Source organism: Rhinoderma darwinii, chromosome 10 (genome assembly GCF_050947455.1).
Source record: "Rhinoderma darwinii isolate aRhiDar2 chromosome 10, aRhiDar2.hap1, whole genome shotgun sequence".
Classification (NCBI taxonomy): Eukaryota; Metazoa; Chordata; class Amphibia; order Anura; family Rhinodermatidae; genus Rhinoderma; species Rhinoderma darwinii.
The window spans coordinates 11,536,442-11,553,527 of NC_134696.1; positions in this window are offsets into that span (position 1 = coordinate 11,536,442).

Sequence of the window (17,086 nt, forward strand, 5' to 3'; positions counted from 1 at the left end):
CACCTTGCGCTATAAATTACATTTTAGTTTATTCTGCGGGTCGGTACGATTACGGCGATACCAGATGTATATCGTTTTTTTTATGTTTTGTGGCATTTGCGCAATAAAATCACTTTTTGATAAAATTATTTCTTTTTTGTGTCACCATATTCTGAGAGCCATAACTTTTTTATTTTTCAGTCAAAAAAGCTTTGTAAGGGCTTGTTTTTTGCGGGACGGGCTGCAGTTTTTATTGGTACTATTTTAGGGTACATGCGGCTTTTTGATCACTTTTTATTCTATATTTTTGGAGGGTTGATGACCAAAAAAATTGTGATTCTGACATAGTTTTTCAATTATTTTTTTTGCGCTGTTCACCGTGCGGAAAAAATAATATTATAGTTTTATAGTTTGGGTCGTTGTGAACGCGGTCATACCAAATATATGTACTTTTTTTTAACATTTTCATTTTTTCCCTATAATAAAAGACTTATTATAGGAAAAAAAGCATTTTTTGTTTTTGTAACTTTTATAACTTGTTTTTACACTTTTATGAAACATTTTTATTACTTTATTTTTTACTTGTTTTACTTGAAGACCTGCGGCACTGATCGCTGCTATAATACATTACACTACCTAGGTAGTGTAACGTATTATAAACTGTCAGTGTGACGATGAGAGTCACACTGACAGGAAGCTTATGAGGACCGGCCTCCGGCTGGTTCTCATAGGCTGTCGGCTCTGCCGTGGGGACCGGAAGTCTAGACACACAGTCTTCCTTTATGACGACACGACTCTTCGTCATGTGACCGGCCCCAATGTACTCCATGCACTCGCTGTAGACAGCCGGGGGCCACATGCAAGAACAGTATATGGGCCCCTTGCTCTGCAATATCTCATCATCGATCACCAGACTTATGTCGCTCTACCAATCCATCAGTAATTGTTAGCCATAAAAGGAATTACCTCAGGCCCTTACATGCGATCTAATACACAGAAGTAAGCGGCTTTAACCCCAGCCTGTTTTGGCCTTAAAAACCAAACCGATATTTTCAAATCTGACATGTGTCCCTTTATGTGGAAATAACTTGGGAATGCTTTTACCTATCCCAGCGATTCTGAGATTGTTTTCTTGGGACATGTTGTACTTTATATTAGTGGAAAAGTTTGGTCGATAAATTCAATATTTATTTGTGAAAAACAAGAAAATTTACAAAAATTGTGATTTTTCTATAAAATGTAAATGTATTTGCTTGTAAGATAATTAGTAATACCACACAAAATAGTTACTAGTTCACATCCCCCATATGTCTAGTTTATGTGTGCCTCGTTTTTCTCGGATGTTACAAGGCTTAGAACTTTAGCAGCAATTTCTCACATTTTCAAGAAAATTTCAAAAGGCTATTTTTTCAGGGACCAGTTCAGTCTGAAGTGGCTATGAGGGGTCCATATATTAGAAACCCCCATAAAACACCTCATTTTCAAAACTGCACCCCTAAAAGTATTCAAAACAGCATTCACAACGTGTTTTAACCCTTTAGGCGTTTCACAGGAATAACAGGTGAAATTTACAATTTATTGTTTTTTTGGTCAAAATTAATTTGTAAAGCATTTGGCCCTAGTGTGCTAATGGCAGAGGCCTCTGGAGCAAAGGAGCACCCAGTGGATTTTGGGGCCTCCTTTTTTTTAAGAATATATTTTAGGCACCATGTCAGGTTTGCAGAGCTTTTGTGGTGCCAAAACAGTGGAAACCACCCCAAAAGTTACACCAATCTGGAAACTACACCCCTCAAGGAATTTTTCTAGAGGTTTTTTAGCTAAATTTATTTGAATTAGTCTGTGAAAATGAAAATCTACTTTTTTTCTAAGAAAAACGTTGAATTTTCTAATTTTTGGAAAGAATAAAGGAGAAAGAGCACCACAACATTTGTAAAGCAATTTCTCCTGATTACGGAAATATCCCATATGTGGTAATAAACTGCTGTTTGGACCCACAGCAGGGCTCAGAAGGGAAGGAGCGCCATTTGGATTTTTGGAGCACAGATTTTGTTGGGATGCTTTAAGGCCGCCATATTGCATTTGCAGAGCCCCTGAAGTATCAATACAGTGGAAACCCCAAAAAATGATGCCATTTTGGAATCTATACCCATAAAAGAAAGGAATTAATCTAGTGGCCTAGAAAACTTGTCCCCACAGTTGTTTGGTCCATGAAAAATGAAAAATCTAAATTTCTCCATTTTTGTTCCTAAGGTGTAATAGGAGAAATAGCACGGCAAAAGTTTGTACACAATTTCTACCAAGTACGGCAACACCCCATATGTGGATGTAAACTGGTGTTTAGGCACACGGTTCGGCTCAGGAAATAAGGAGCACTATGCAATATTTCAGGCCCACTATGGTGGTATTTATCATGTTGTGCCGTGATTACAGACGATTTGAGGTGTCAAAATATTATAAACCCCACAGAAGTAACCCAATTTTTGAAGCTACACCCCTCAAGAAATTTACCTAGGGGTATAGTGAGAATTGTGACTATGTGACGGACACATCTCATGGTATTCATCTAGGGGTATAGTAAGAATTATTAGTTGTGAAGTTGGCAGCCTGAAAATCCCGCACTGGAGGGAGGTGGAATGGCAGGTCCCACTGCTAACCCACCCACCATTCCATAAAATGCAGCCCAGAAAATACATTTATTAAAAAACATATGAAAATATTTTTTTTTGCTAAAGTTACACATCTACTCTGCATTTTATCCTCTCACCCAGCTTTATAACCCGGGTGAGAGGGTCACTCCCTCCATTACTATTACAGCTGCCTACAGGGCATAGTGTATTGGCTATAGGGAAAATATTTAGTTTATTTTGGGTTTTTACTAATATTACAATTAGCTATGACAGGTCTGATGACAGGCAATGACAGGTCTGATGACAGGTGATGATAGGCGATGACACATCTGATGACAGGCGATTGCAGGTCTGATGACAGGCGATGACAGGTCTGATGACAGGCGATGACAGGTCTGATGAGCGTTGGTTTTTTTACATTTCAACTGAACCATAGGAGCGGAGCGTCCACCATTGACCCTGCTGTATTTGAAAGTGTGGAAACCCTACCTACCTACCAAATTCTAAATGAGAAGTGTCGTTGCTACCTAACCAGGACCTCAGGCAGTGGGCAATCTAGGGGTATACAGCTGGGTACAGGTGATAAGAGGACTGAGGACAGGACTGAGGACAGGACTAAGGACTGGTTTGGTGACACTGATCACCAGATGATGGTGGTTGTAGTGTTTTATCAGCTGGTGAGGGGACTGATTGCCGGCTTTATGTTCATTTTCATTCCTATCTACACAGCATCTGGCTCTGTCAGTTTCCAGGACACAGTTGAGCCCTCACAGAGCAGGAGATGCTGGTAAAATAATACTTCTGCGTTGTGATTGGCCAGTCAATACAGACTGCCAAATCACAGCACTTGCCGGCACTGGACCATGATCAGGGGACTGTAGAGTGCGTACACTCCTACCGGGGGGAAGTGGCTTCACCTACTCACCTTCCCCATTAATGGCCATACCTTTTCCCAAACCCCCTGTCCCTCTAATAAGACTCAGACACTTGGGTTGGATAAATTTGGCCACAGCAGCCATTTTATTTACAAACAAACATCAAGAACAACAATTTACAAATAATAGTAACAATGGAAGGGGAGTCCTTGGAGCTACAAAAGTCTGTCACGAAACAGCCCAACTGCATAGTATTTTACTCCCAGCCGTCACCCTACTGGCTCAGGGGCACCGTTATACCTGCAGTTGGCTGACCTCAACCGCAACCACTCCCCGGGACTCCACCCAGCGGGATCCCAAATTGACCACTCCTCGGGACACCACCCAGCAGGAGCCCAAATTGACCAGACTACCAACCATAATAAATTGGGGAGGGACCATACCCCCTATGAATCCCCCCCCCCACAGTAATTTACCACCAACTCCAAGGACCCCCAATCCGCCATACAACTGCTGCGACATTGCAAAACTGTTCCACAGCATCCTCTGGTACCTGCGGAAAAACAAAAACAACGAGCAACAAAGCGAAATACCAAAATAACCAACACAGACGAACACAACATTTTGGGAGGGAGGGTGGGACAAGCTTCCCTGTGCTGTTAACTAAAGATGGCGGCGTCCTTCCTCTCTCCTACCCTTAAGTAACCTGACCTCGCCCCACTCACATACGCCCCCTCCTAACCACACCCCTAACTCCTTAACTCCTTCCCTTCCTACATCCCTGATCATGGTGGCCTCCCCCTATGGCATTCTGCCGGGTCCAGCCTGTACTTGATCAGGGGACTGTAGAGTGCGTACACTCCTACCGGGGGGAAGTGGCTTCATCTACTCACCTTCCCCATTAATGGCCATACCTTTTCCCAAACCCCCTGTCCCTCTAATAAGACTCAGACACTTGGGTTGGATAAATTTGGCCACAGCAGCCATTTTATTTACAAACAAACATCAAGAACAACAATTTACAAATAATAATAACAATAGAAGGGGAGTCCTTGGAGCTACAAAAGTCTGTCACGAAACAGCCCACCTGCATAGTATTTTACTCCCAGCCATCACCCTACTAGCTCAGGGGCACCGTTATACCTGCAGTTGGCTGACCTCAACCGCAACCACTCCCCGGGACTCCACCCAGCGGGAGCCCAAATTGACCACTCCTCGGGACACCACCCAGCAGGAGCCCAAATTGACCAGACTACCAACCATAATAAATTGGGGAGGGACCATACCCCCTATGAATCCCCCCCCCACAGTAATTTACCACCAACTCCAAGGACCCCCAATCCGCCACACGAACATACTTAGACACCTTTAAGTATGCAAGCCCCCACCCAACAAGAGGGCCTTTTCGATACCTTCCTGCAGGCGCAGAGTCCACAGGTCAATCCCCACGGCCGTCAGGTGCACACCATCACCTAGCTAATAATTACCCTGGCCATCCTCGAAGTCATATGACGCACGAAGACCCCCCCGTTTCTCACCACGAAACCCGAAACTGCCCGATTAACCTTTACCCTGGCTTTATTTAACCGCGGCACCGATCATGCATGCCGCCAAAACTTCCGCGGGACAATCTCTGACCACACCACCTTAATACGCGGGAAAACGGACCATAACCTGAGTAGATCGTATTTTATATCCCTGATCAACTCACGAAAAGGACGACTACCCAAATCGTTACCCCCGACATGTAACACCAAGACATCCGGGGCCCTGTCCATCAGTGCAAACCGATGCACGTCCGGCAACACCCGACTCCACAGCATCCCCCTACTCCCAAGCCACCGCACGACTACATCCTCCCGCCGAAAACCCAACTGCCGCCCGTCCGGACGAACATCCGCCCGCTCCGCCCCCCAATGAACGTAGGAATGCCCGACGATCCACACCAATCGGCCCGCGGGTCCTGAAAAATAAAACCACTGATTAACAAAACGAGTAAGGATGCAAGCGAAACATGGAGGAGGAGAGAAAAAGCGACGAGGGGAGCAGGAGGGAGTGTAGAGAAGGAGGGATTACGACTGGACTATCATATAAACCAGGGGTCTCAAGCACGCGGCCCGCGGGCTGCATGCGGCCCCTGGGGCTGTCATCTGCGGCCCGCGGGACACAGAGCCGCTAGTATAGGCTCTGCTCCGAGACTCTGGAATTCCCTGACATCGCTGTTCACATATGAACAGCGATGTCTGGGGCTTCCCCAGAGCCGGAGTCCCGAGCAGAGCGCTGGTGTCGGCTCTGCTCCGGGACTCTGTGGAATTCCCTGACATCGCTGTCCACATATGAACAGCGATGTCTGGGGCTTCCCCAGAGCCAGAGTCCCGAGCAGAGCGCTGGTGTCGGCTCTGCTCCGGGACTCTGTGGAATTCCCTGACATCGCTGTCCACATATGAACAGCGATGTCTGGGGCTTCCCCAGAGCCGGAGTCCCGAGCAGAGCGCTGGTGTCGGCTCTGCTCCGGGACTCTGTGGTATTCCCTGACATCGCTGCCCATATATGGACAGTGTGTCAGGGTCTTGCCCAGAGCGGAGCAGAGCGCTGGTGTCGGCTCTGCTCCTGGACTCTGTGGAATTCCCTGACATCACTGTCCACATATGAACAGCGATGTCTGGGGCTTCCCCAGAGCCGGAGTCCCGAGCAGAGCGCTGGTGTCGGCTCTGCTCCGGGACTCTGTGGAATTCCCTGACATCGCTGTCCACATATGAACAGCGATGTCTGGGGCTTCCCCAGAGCCGGAGTCCCGAGAAGAGCGCTGGTGTCGGCTCTGCTCCGGGACTATGTGGAATTCCCTGACATCGCTGCCCATATATGGACAGTGTGTCAGGGTCTTGCCCAGAGCGGAGCAGAGCGCTGGTGTCGGCTCTGCTCCTGGACTCTGTGGAATTCCCTGACATCGCTGTCCACATATGAACAGCGATGTCTGGGGCTTCCCCAGAGCCTGAGTCCCGAGCAGAGCGCTGGTGTCGGCTCTGCTCCTGGACTCTGTGGAATTCCCTGACATCGCTGTCCACATATGAACAGCGATGTCTGGGGCTTCCCCAGAGCCGGAGTCCCGAGCAGAGCGCTGGTGTCAGCTCTGCTCCGGGACTCTGTGGAATTCCCTGACATCGCTGTCCACATATGAACAGCAATGTCTGGGGCTTCCCCAGAGCCGGAGTCCCGAGAAGTGCGCTGGTGTCGGCTCTGCTCCGGGACTCTGTGGAATTCCCTGACATCGCTGCCCATATATGGACAGTGTGTCAGGGTCTTGCCCAGAGCGGAGGAGAGCGCTGGTGTCGGCTCTGCTCCTGGACTCTGTGGAATTCCCTGACATCGCTGTCCACATATGAACAGCGATGTCTGGGGCTTCCCCAGAGCCGGAGTCCCGAGCAGAGCGCTGGTGTCGGCTCTGCTCCGGGACTCTGTGGAATTCCCTGACATCGCTGCCCATATATGGACAGTGTGTCAGGGTCTTGCCCAGAGCGGAGCAGAGCGCTGGTGTCGGCTCTGCTCCTGGACTCTGTGGAATTCCCTGACATCGCTGTCCACATATGAACAGCGATGTCTGGGGCTTCCCCAGAGCCTGAGTCCCGAGCAGAGCGCTGGTGTCGGCTCTGCTCCTGGACTCTGTGGAATTCCCTGACATCGCTGTCCACATATGAACAGCGATGTCTGGGGCTTCCCCAGAGCCGGAGTCCCGAGCAGAGCGCTGGTGTCAGCTCTGCTCCGGGACTCTGTGGAATTCCCTGACATCGCTGTCCACATATGAACAGCAATGTCTGGGGCTTCCCCAGAGCCGGAGTCCCGAGCAGAGCGCTGGTGTCGGCTCTGCTCCGGGACTCTGTGGAATTCCCTGACATCGCTGCCCATATATGGACAGTGTGTCAGGGTCTTCCCCAGAGCGGAGTCCCGAGCAGAGCGCTATTATCGGCTCTGCTCCGGGACTCTGGGGAAGCCTCTGGCATCGCTGTCCATACATCGACAATGATGTCAGGGGCTTCCCCAGAGCAGGAGTCCCAGTGATGTCAGGAGCACAGCTGGAGTCCCAGGAAGAGCCTACTAGCGCTTTGCCTGGGACTACAGCTCTGGGCAAGCCCCTGACATCACTGGGGCAGCCTCTACAGAGGGCCCTGGGGCAGCCTCTACAGAGGGCACTGGGGCAGCCTCTACAGAGGGAACTCAGGCAGCCTCTACAGAGGGCACTGGGGCAGCCTCTACAGAGGGCTCTGGGGCAGCCTCTACAGAGGGCTCTGTGGCAGCCTCTACACAGGGCACTGGGGCAGCCTCTACAGAGGGCACTGTGGCAGCCTCTACAGAGGGCACTGTGGCAGCCTCTACAGAGGGCACTGGGGCAGCCTCTACAGAGGGCACTGTGGCAGCCTCTACAGAGGGCACTGTGGCAGCCTCTACAGAGGGCACTGTGGCAGCCTCAACATAGGGCACCCTCTACAGAGGACACTGTGGCAGCCTCTACAGAGGGCACTGTGGCAGCCTCTAGGGAGGGCACTGTGGCGTTATCTACAAGTGGGTGTGTGACAGTATCTGAAGAGGACACTGGCATTATCTAGGGGTGTGTTGCATTATCTACAGAGGGCACTGTGGCCTTATCTACAGAGGGCACAGTGGCCTTATCTACAGAGGGCACTGTGGCCTTATCTACAGAGGGCACTGTGGCCTTATCTACAGAGGGCACTGTGGCCTTATCTACAGAGGGCACTGTGGCCTTATCTACAGAGGGCACTGTGGCTTTATCTACAGAGGGCACTGTGGCCTTATCTACAGAGGGCACTGTGTGTTGCATTATCCACAGAGGGTACTGCGGCAGCATCCACAGAGGGCACTGTGGCAGCATCCACAGAGGGCACTGCGGCACTATCTAAAAAGGGGCTGCCCAATCTTGACATGTGTGCTAACTGAGCCGCCGGACTGCATTTAGCGACACTTAAACTGGAAAGTTGGATTGTTGAAATAAGCACGTGGAGAAATATCTCAAATTTTAAACCTAGCGCTATTATTATAGTAATGTAGTATTATTATTCTAGTAATATAGTGTTATAGTAGTTCAAATAACTAATTGATTAACAATAATTTAGTATTGTATCAAATTTGAAAGTAATGCGGCCCGTCAACTTCCCATTTTTTCTATATGCGGCCCACTTACCCGGCCGAGTTTGAGACCCCTGATATAAACTGAGGGCGCACATACAGCTGGAAACGGCGGGAATCCCATCGACCTATCCGCTTTACCACTTCCTCACCCAATCCCCATGCCACCGCCTCTGTCGCTGCCCCAATCCGAAAAGAATGGGGGGAAAACTGCTAATTTTTCGACTCCACATCTTCCCAGAAGTAACCATAGCAACCAATTCAAAAGATGAGAGTTGGTAGGTAGATTGGAGGGTCTGATAAGTGACAACCATAGCCCACCATGCAGTAACAGCCAGATCCTCTAGAGGTAACAGCTACTGCCACCATTATAGTGACAGCTACTGACCCCAATAATAGTGACAACTACTGACCCCAATAATAGTGACAGCTACTGACTCCAATAATAGTGACAGCTACTGACCCCAATAACAGTGACTGCTACTGACCCCAATAACAGTGACAGCTACTGACCCCAATAATAGTGACAGCTACTGACCCCAATAATAGTGACAACTACTGACCCCAATAATAGTGACAGCTACTGACTCCAATAATAGTGACAGCTACTGACCCCAATAATAGTAACAGCTACTGACCCCAATAACAGTGACAGCTACTGACCCCAATAACAGTGACAGCTACTGACCCCAATAATAGTGACAGCTACTGACACCAATAATAGTGACAGCTACTGACCCCGATAATAGTGACAGCTGCAACCCCCAATAATAGTGACAGCTACTGACCCCAATAATAGTGACAGCTACTGACCCCAATAATAGTGACAGCTACTGACCCCAATAATAGTGACAGCTACTGACCCCAATAATAGTGACAGCTACTGACCCCAATAATAGTGACAGCTACTGACCCCAATAACAGTGACAGCTACTGACCCCAATAATAGTGACAGCTACTGACCCCAATAATAGTGACAGCTTTTGAACCCAATAATAGTGACAGCTACTGATCCCAATAATAGTGACAGCTACTGACCCCAATAATAGTGGCAGCTACTGACTCAATAATAGTGACAGCTACTGACCCCAATAATAGTGACAGCTACTGACCCCAATAATAGTGACAGCTACTGACCCCGATAATAGTGACAGCTACTGACCCCAATAATAGTGACAGCTACTGACCCCAATAATAGTGACAGCTACTGACCCCAATAATAGTGACAGCTACTGACCCCAATAATAGTGACAGCTACTGACCCCAATAATAGTGACAGCTACTGACCCCAATAATAGTGACAGCTACTGACCCCAATAATAGTGACAGCTACTGACCCCAATAATAGTGACAGCTACTGACCCCAATAATAGTGACAGCTACTGACCCCAATAATAGTGACAGCTACTGATCCCAATAATAGTGACAGCTACTGACCCCAATAACAGTGACAGCTACTGACCCCTATAACAGTGACAGCTACTGACCCCAATAATAGTGACAGCTACTGACTCCAATAATAGTGACAACTACTGACCCCAATAATAGTGACAGCTACTGACTCCAATAATAGTGACAGCTACTGACCCCAATAATAGTAACAGCTACTGACCCCAATAACAGTGACAGCTACTGACCCCAATAACAGTGACAGCTACTGACCCCAATAATAGTGACAGCTACTGACACCAATAATAGTGACAGCTACTGACCCCGATAATAGTGACAGCTGCAACCCCCAATAATAGTGACAGCTACTGACCCCAATAATAGTGACAGCTACTGACCCCAATAATAGTGACAGCTACTGACCCCAATAATAGTGACAGCTACTGACCCCAATAATAGTGACAGCTACTGACCCCAATAATAGTGACAGCTACTGACCCCAATAATAGTGACAGCTACTGATCCCAATAATAGTGACAGCTACTGACCCCAATAACAGTGACAGCTACTGACCCCAATAATAGTGACAGCTACTGACCCCTATAACAGTGACAGCTACTGACTCCTATAACAGTTTTCTGACGCGAACAATAACATCTTATTTATGGTGAATGATGAAGGGCTTAAAAAACTTCAAAAAACAATAAAAATAAAGATAAATTATTGGAGCACTCCACTTTATTTTTTTATTGCACCCTCCATTTGTACATTGGTGTTTCAGTGGGGTGCTGTGAGCAAAATACTTACCGATCCCCGCATCTTGTATTTTTCGGGTCCAACGCCGCTCACGTGACCTTCCCCCAGACTTGTCTGAAGTTACTGTGCTTTTGAATAAACCGGAACTCAGGCTCTCAATGCATTCCTATGGAAGCCAGAACGAGGCCACAACGAGGCCAGAACGAGGCTCCATAGGAATGCATTGACTTCCAGGAATTCTGAACAGCAGTGATTCTAGACCAGGTCAGAATGGACCCGGAAAACGACAGGATTCGGGGATCGGTAAGTATTTCTACACACAGCACTCCAGTGAAACACCAATGTACAAATGGAGGGTGCAATAAAACAATAAAGTGGAGTGCTCCTTTAAATGCTAATTTAAATGTACTGCAAAATGGTCACAATGAAGGAAGACAAAAGCGGAAAAAATTATTTGCAGCTTAATCGACAAAATTGGTTGCAACATCAAGGGGTTAATAATTATATTACATGCAGATCACTGTATACAGCTTCTCAGTTCCCCAGGGGCATACGGTTGGGAGCTTTGACTGGCGGGGTCACTTTAAGAATAAATAAATGGGGGGTGGCATCACATCATCCTGATCTACAGGGATTGGCCAGTGATCACATGGTAGGGGGGCTATAGAGCTCCCTATAAGATAGTAATGCCCTTCGTCCTCTTTGGACCCTGCAGCTTGGCGTCTTTCCCTCCCCCACTCCCTCTCTTGATTTGACTCCTTAATGACACGACCAATTTATTTTTTTTTATTTTCGTTTATTACTATTTGTGGGGTGAAATTAGCAAAAAAAAAAAGCAAATGCGCCATTTTCTGGGGGATTTTGTTTTTACGGCGTCTATTGTGCAGTAATAACTACATGTTCACTTTATTCTACGGATTAATACGATTACGGTGATATCGACTTTATATTTTTTTCATGTTTTACCACTTTGTAAAACTATTTGTTAAAAAAATTTGTTTTGTGTCACCAAATTCTGAGAGCCATAACTTTTTTATGTTTCCGTTGATTGAGCGATGTGAGGGCTTATTTTTTGCGAGGCGAGCTTTTGTTGTTACCATTTTGGGATGCGACTTTTTGACTAGGTTTTATTCTATTTTTTGGGGAAACTAACGTGACCAAAAAACAGCAATTTGGGTGTTTTAAACATTTTTATTGTTTTTTTTACGGTGTTCAGCGAGTGGGTTAGATAACATCAGATTGTAATAGTTCGGACTTTTGCAAACGCGGCGATATCAGTTATGCTAACTTATATGTTGTTTAACATTACTTTAGGGAAAAAATGGGAAGAGGGAATTTTTTAGAAATGTAAATATTATTTTTGGGATACTTGTAAAAAACTTTATTTTCCTTTTTAAAATTCAGTTTAGAAGTCCCCCTAGTGGACTTGAACCAGCGATTATTGGATTGCTCAAACGATCCACTGCAATACTAACGTACTACAGTATATCATGATTTTTACAGCCACCTATGAAGCCCTGCCGGAGAACAAAGATGGCAGACCCTTCATTACGCCCCCGGGCTGCCATGATAACCATCGGCATCCCGCTATAGCATCGTGGGGGCACAAGGGCACGTCGGTGGGGGTCGCCCCTCTCATACTAATGCTTTAGATGCTGCGGTCGTGATTGACTGTGGCATCTAAGGGGTTAAACGGGAAGACTCAAAGTGATTTTTGATTCTGTCCGTTGCAGTGAGGTGTTGGCTATATTACACAGCGAATACCCGCTAAGTATGGAGCGAGCTCAGCCCGTGATCCCGCTCCATACTTTCCCTTAACGACTGCCAAGTACATGTATGAGGAATCTTGTTAAGGAGTTAGGGTATGTTCACACGCAGTGGTTTCAGACGTAATTCGGGAGTTTTAAGCCTCGAATTACGCATTAAAAAACACCCATAATACGCCTACAAACATCTGCCCATTGCTTTCAATGGGAATTACGATGTTCTGTTCCCACAAGCCTTTATTTTACGCGTCGCTGTCAAAATACGGCGCGTAAAATGACGGCTCGTCAAAAGAAGTGCAGGTCATTTCTTGGGACGTGTGAAGGTGTTTTTCATTGACACCATTGAAAAACAGCTCCAAAAACGTCCGTAAAGAACGCCGCGAAAAACGCGAGTTGTTAAAAAAAGTCTGAAAATCAGGAGTTATTTTCGCCTGAAAACAGCTCCGTATTTTCATACGTTTTTGAGTTTGCGTGTGAACATAGCCTTAAATGTCATTTTGTTGATAATTGTTTCAGAGTTTTTATGTTCATCCTGTTTTGATCATTTTGTTCTGTTCCAGATGTCACAGCGGCGGTTCTTGGAGGATCTTGTCTCTACCGTTCGTGAAATCACCCGGAAACAACTGGAGCATGCCCATCGCGCCTGCAATGTTCTGGCACCCAGGGTGACATGTTTATCTTGCAATGTGTTTATCCAACCAGCGGACAACGTCCTCAAATTTATTATTAATAATAAAAGCTGTGGCCGACCCCACTTTACCCCACATCTTGGTCTGGGTCTCAGTTATTTCATATAAATGTTAGAGGTTGTGTTATATGGGGGTGATGCCATCATTGGTCCTGTCAGTCTTGTTTTACCAAATTTAATCCCCTGTGATACAATGCCATCACCCAAAACAACATGGAAAAATCAATGGAGGGGGTAAATACTTTTTATTAGCACAGTATAACAGATGACCTTACATTGACCTCTGTGAAAAAAGACGCTAAAATGTCACTACATCAATGACTTGTGTTCTGGGGTCTGCGAAGCCCATAGCAGATATAAGTTCATAGCTGATACTAAACCATGGCAGCTCCAGAGCAGAACTGACCTTACTGTGACATCATGATGACATCACGGAGCTATGATGTCACAGAGAGATAATGAGAGGTTATAAATATTCCCCTGACAGCTGCGCGGTCTTACTTTCTGTGAATTGACACAGAGCGCGATTTTCTAATTGATTGGCGACTTTTCATTATTATGGAAATCAATGGACTGGGATTCTTCACCATCTTCTTGGCCTTTTGGTGTGTGGCCTGGCTCTCTGGTAGCTACACACTGACTGTTATCAACAGCCATGCCCCTCCACTGATGTACATCAGGTAAGATGGAGAATTACACGACTTTTATAGTTTGGGAATGTATAAGGTAATTACTTAAATAAGGAGGAAATTATCTAATTAACAAAATGGCTTCCATTACCCAGAGGGGCCGCAAGAGGACAGAGAAACGCATCTCCTCAGTCCTATAGATTATTATCTGACTGCTGATTATTAAGATAAAACATTTCTGACAATTTTTCTATATTATTTAACATTGAGCGTTTTTCTTTTTCTTTTACAGTGAAACGGGAAATTTCTTTCCCGAAAATATCCTGTTTAGAATAGGATTCATAGGAATGGCCATTGCCTGTAAGTAAATATCACGGAAGTGATTATAATATGCTCTTACTTCTGGGGGATGGCGGGTTATTATAAAAAGTCTTATATCTGATTATATTACTCTGGGGTCAAACCTACATTTATTTTTTACAAAAATGTGATTACTACGTCAGTGAGAGATGCAGGCCGGTTGCTAGGGACTCATTGCTGGACAAGACTGTGGTTGTTAGGTAGTGTATCCCTAGCAACCAGACTGTCAGACATGACTCAGACTTGGCATCAATCGCACCCTGCCCCCATCTCAGCCTGCAGTAGTAATCAAAATTTTCTAAAAAATAAAAATAAAGTTTTGTTAATTTCAACTGATAATAATTGTCCGGATTAGACGATGCAGATAAATGTTCCCGTCCATTATTGAAGGTTTCTTGTTGGTTTAGCGTTTGGTCCGCGTTTCATAGATGTTATTAGGTTGTTTTACACGTGGTACAGGATTAATTCGGCTCATTTGCTCTTTTTCAGCTCTGGGCCTGACGTTTCTACACTATAAGTACATCATGCTCCATGCTGAAGCCTTTGGGGATCGTCAGGCCTTGGTTCAAAAGATCCTCCTGGCAATTGGATGGTCATCATGCGTCGGGACAGCCATGATGGCTACATTCTCGGTTAGTTAATAAATGTTTTACGTTAATAGGGTTGTCCCATCTTCACTAAATAGGGACCCGCTGGCAATTAGCTAATTACTGTAGGTCCGGCAGCTGAAGCCCTGGTGATCATGATCAGCGGTTATCACCGAGTGGCCACACACTAAAGTGGTATTACATGGCTTATTAGAATGAATGGACGGCCATGTAATAGATGTGTGTCCTCAATCCCCCAAGAGCAGAAGCCATTTTTTGTTAGTGGCTTTCTGCTCTGTCTAATAGGGAAGCAGGAGACCCCCCTCTATATCCATTATGTCTCTGGGGTTATTATATCAGAACACGTTAATTAGGATTTATTGGGAAGTTCTGAGGGTAAATTAGTGATTAGTTCCATAAGATTTGCTCTAACCTCTGTCTGCTTGTTTTCTAGACCTACTATTATCCAATAACTCACCGGATTAATGCTTGCATTGCATTCGGGTTTGGCAGCCTTTACAACCTTTGGCAGTCCATACTACTCTACAAATTGTCCGAAAGCCGAAACTTCATCAGCCATTTCAGACTGGCGTCCTGCATAATGGCCGTGACCTTAGTGGTTTCATGTATCCTTTCTTAAATAATATTTGAATGGAATCCAACCGTCCTTGTCTTTAGGTTCACATGTAGAAAACTTCAGATCCTGAGGTGATCATTTCCCTTCATTTTCTGATCTCTGCCGTCAGATGGCGACATGCTGGTGTAACACAGCGTCATCTGGTAACATTGTTCAGCTTCTTGCAGGAAGATGCTGAATAGAAAGCAGCGGTACTGTCATTGCTATATATGTATTATATTAACATTTATCTTACATAAAAGTGTAGTAAATCCTATAAGACACTTACTAAACATAAGAAACTTTATTTTCCTATATAATAAATTACCAGTCATTGGAAATAAGGTATCCGTATACACCCACCTGTGCGCTGGAGATCAGTGTGTAAAGGTATGTACAGTATATCTCATACATAATATCAAGTTATTGACATGCTGAGCTGCTGGTACAAACCAGTCGATGTAAAATTCCTTTAATCCGGTATTAATGAGATTATTCTGGATTATTGTATAGATTTTATTTGTACCCCTAGATGCCGTTCTATAGGAAAACAATTGGACCTATAATCTTTGTGCTCGTTCTCAGCACCATGGTGATCGTGACGTCCGCAATGTAATGGATATGGTGTCATATGACAATGGGTCAGGTCCATTTTGGCATCGCCGTCAGTCACATGACTCCATGTAATAAACATTAATGCGGCAAAACCTCGGCTGGGGCGGAAAGTTCTTGTTTTGCGCAATTTTTTCTATATTAATTTTGATATTTTTTTAACAGATCAGTGAAATGACATCAAAGATCATAGAGTGGTCGATGTTGGTCCTCATTCTGGTGAATGTATTGAGCTATTATCAGAATATGCAGGTCAGTAGACGTCACCTCATTATCACCTCGTATACCTGACCTCGTAATAACATTATTATTCATCTCTACAATCATGGAGTTTATAATGTGGATATTTGTTTCTTTTCTTAGAGTTTATCTATAACAATTACCTGGAAAAGCTTCACCATCTCCAAGAGCGAGAAGAACCATTTATAAACAATGGACAATACAGATGAGGTGGAATGGCACGTCACAGCCGAGCAGGAACTTCTCTGGGAACATCCTAAACTGCTTAACTCCAGAGATGGCGACCAATCCACCAGCTCCAACCTTTCTCCCAAATATCATCTTACATCAGGGAGAAAGAGCTACAAGAACCGTTTATGACCAGCGGACTCTACAGCGAGGTGGAATAACAAGTCACAGCCGAGCAGGAACATCTCAAACTGCAAAGGCTCTGGAAATGCCACGAAATCTACCAGCTCCAACCTTTCTCCAAAAAACAACTTACATCAGGGAGAAAGATCTACAAGATCCGTTTATGACCAGCGGACTCTACAGCGAGGTGGAATGGCACGTCACAGCCGAGCAGGAACATCTCAAACTGCAAAGGCTCTAGAAATGCCACGAAATCTACCAGCTCCAAGCTTTCTCCAAAAAACAACTTACATCAGGGAGAAAGATCTACAAGATCCGTTTATAACCAGCGGATTCTACAGCGAGGATAAATGGCACGTCACAGCCGAGCAGGAATATCTCAAACTGCAGAAGCTCCGGTTATACAACCAAGTGCCGAGACATCCACCACCTCCAACCTTTCTCCCAAATATCATCTTACCACAAGGAGAGA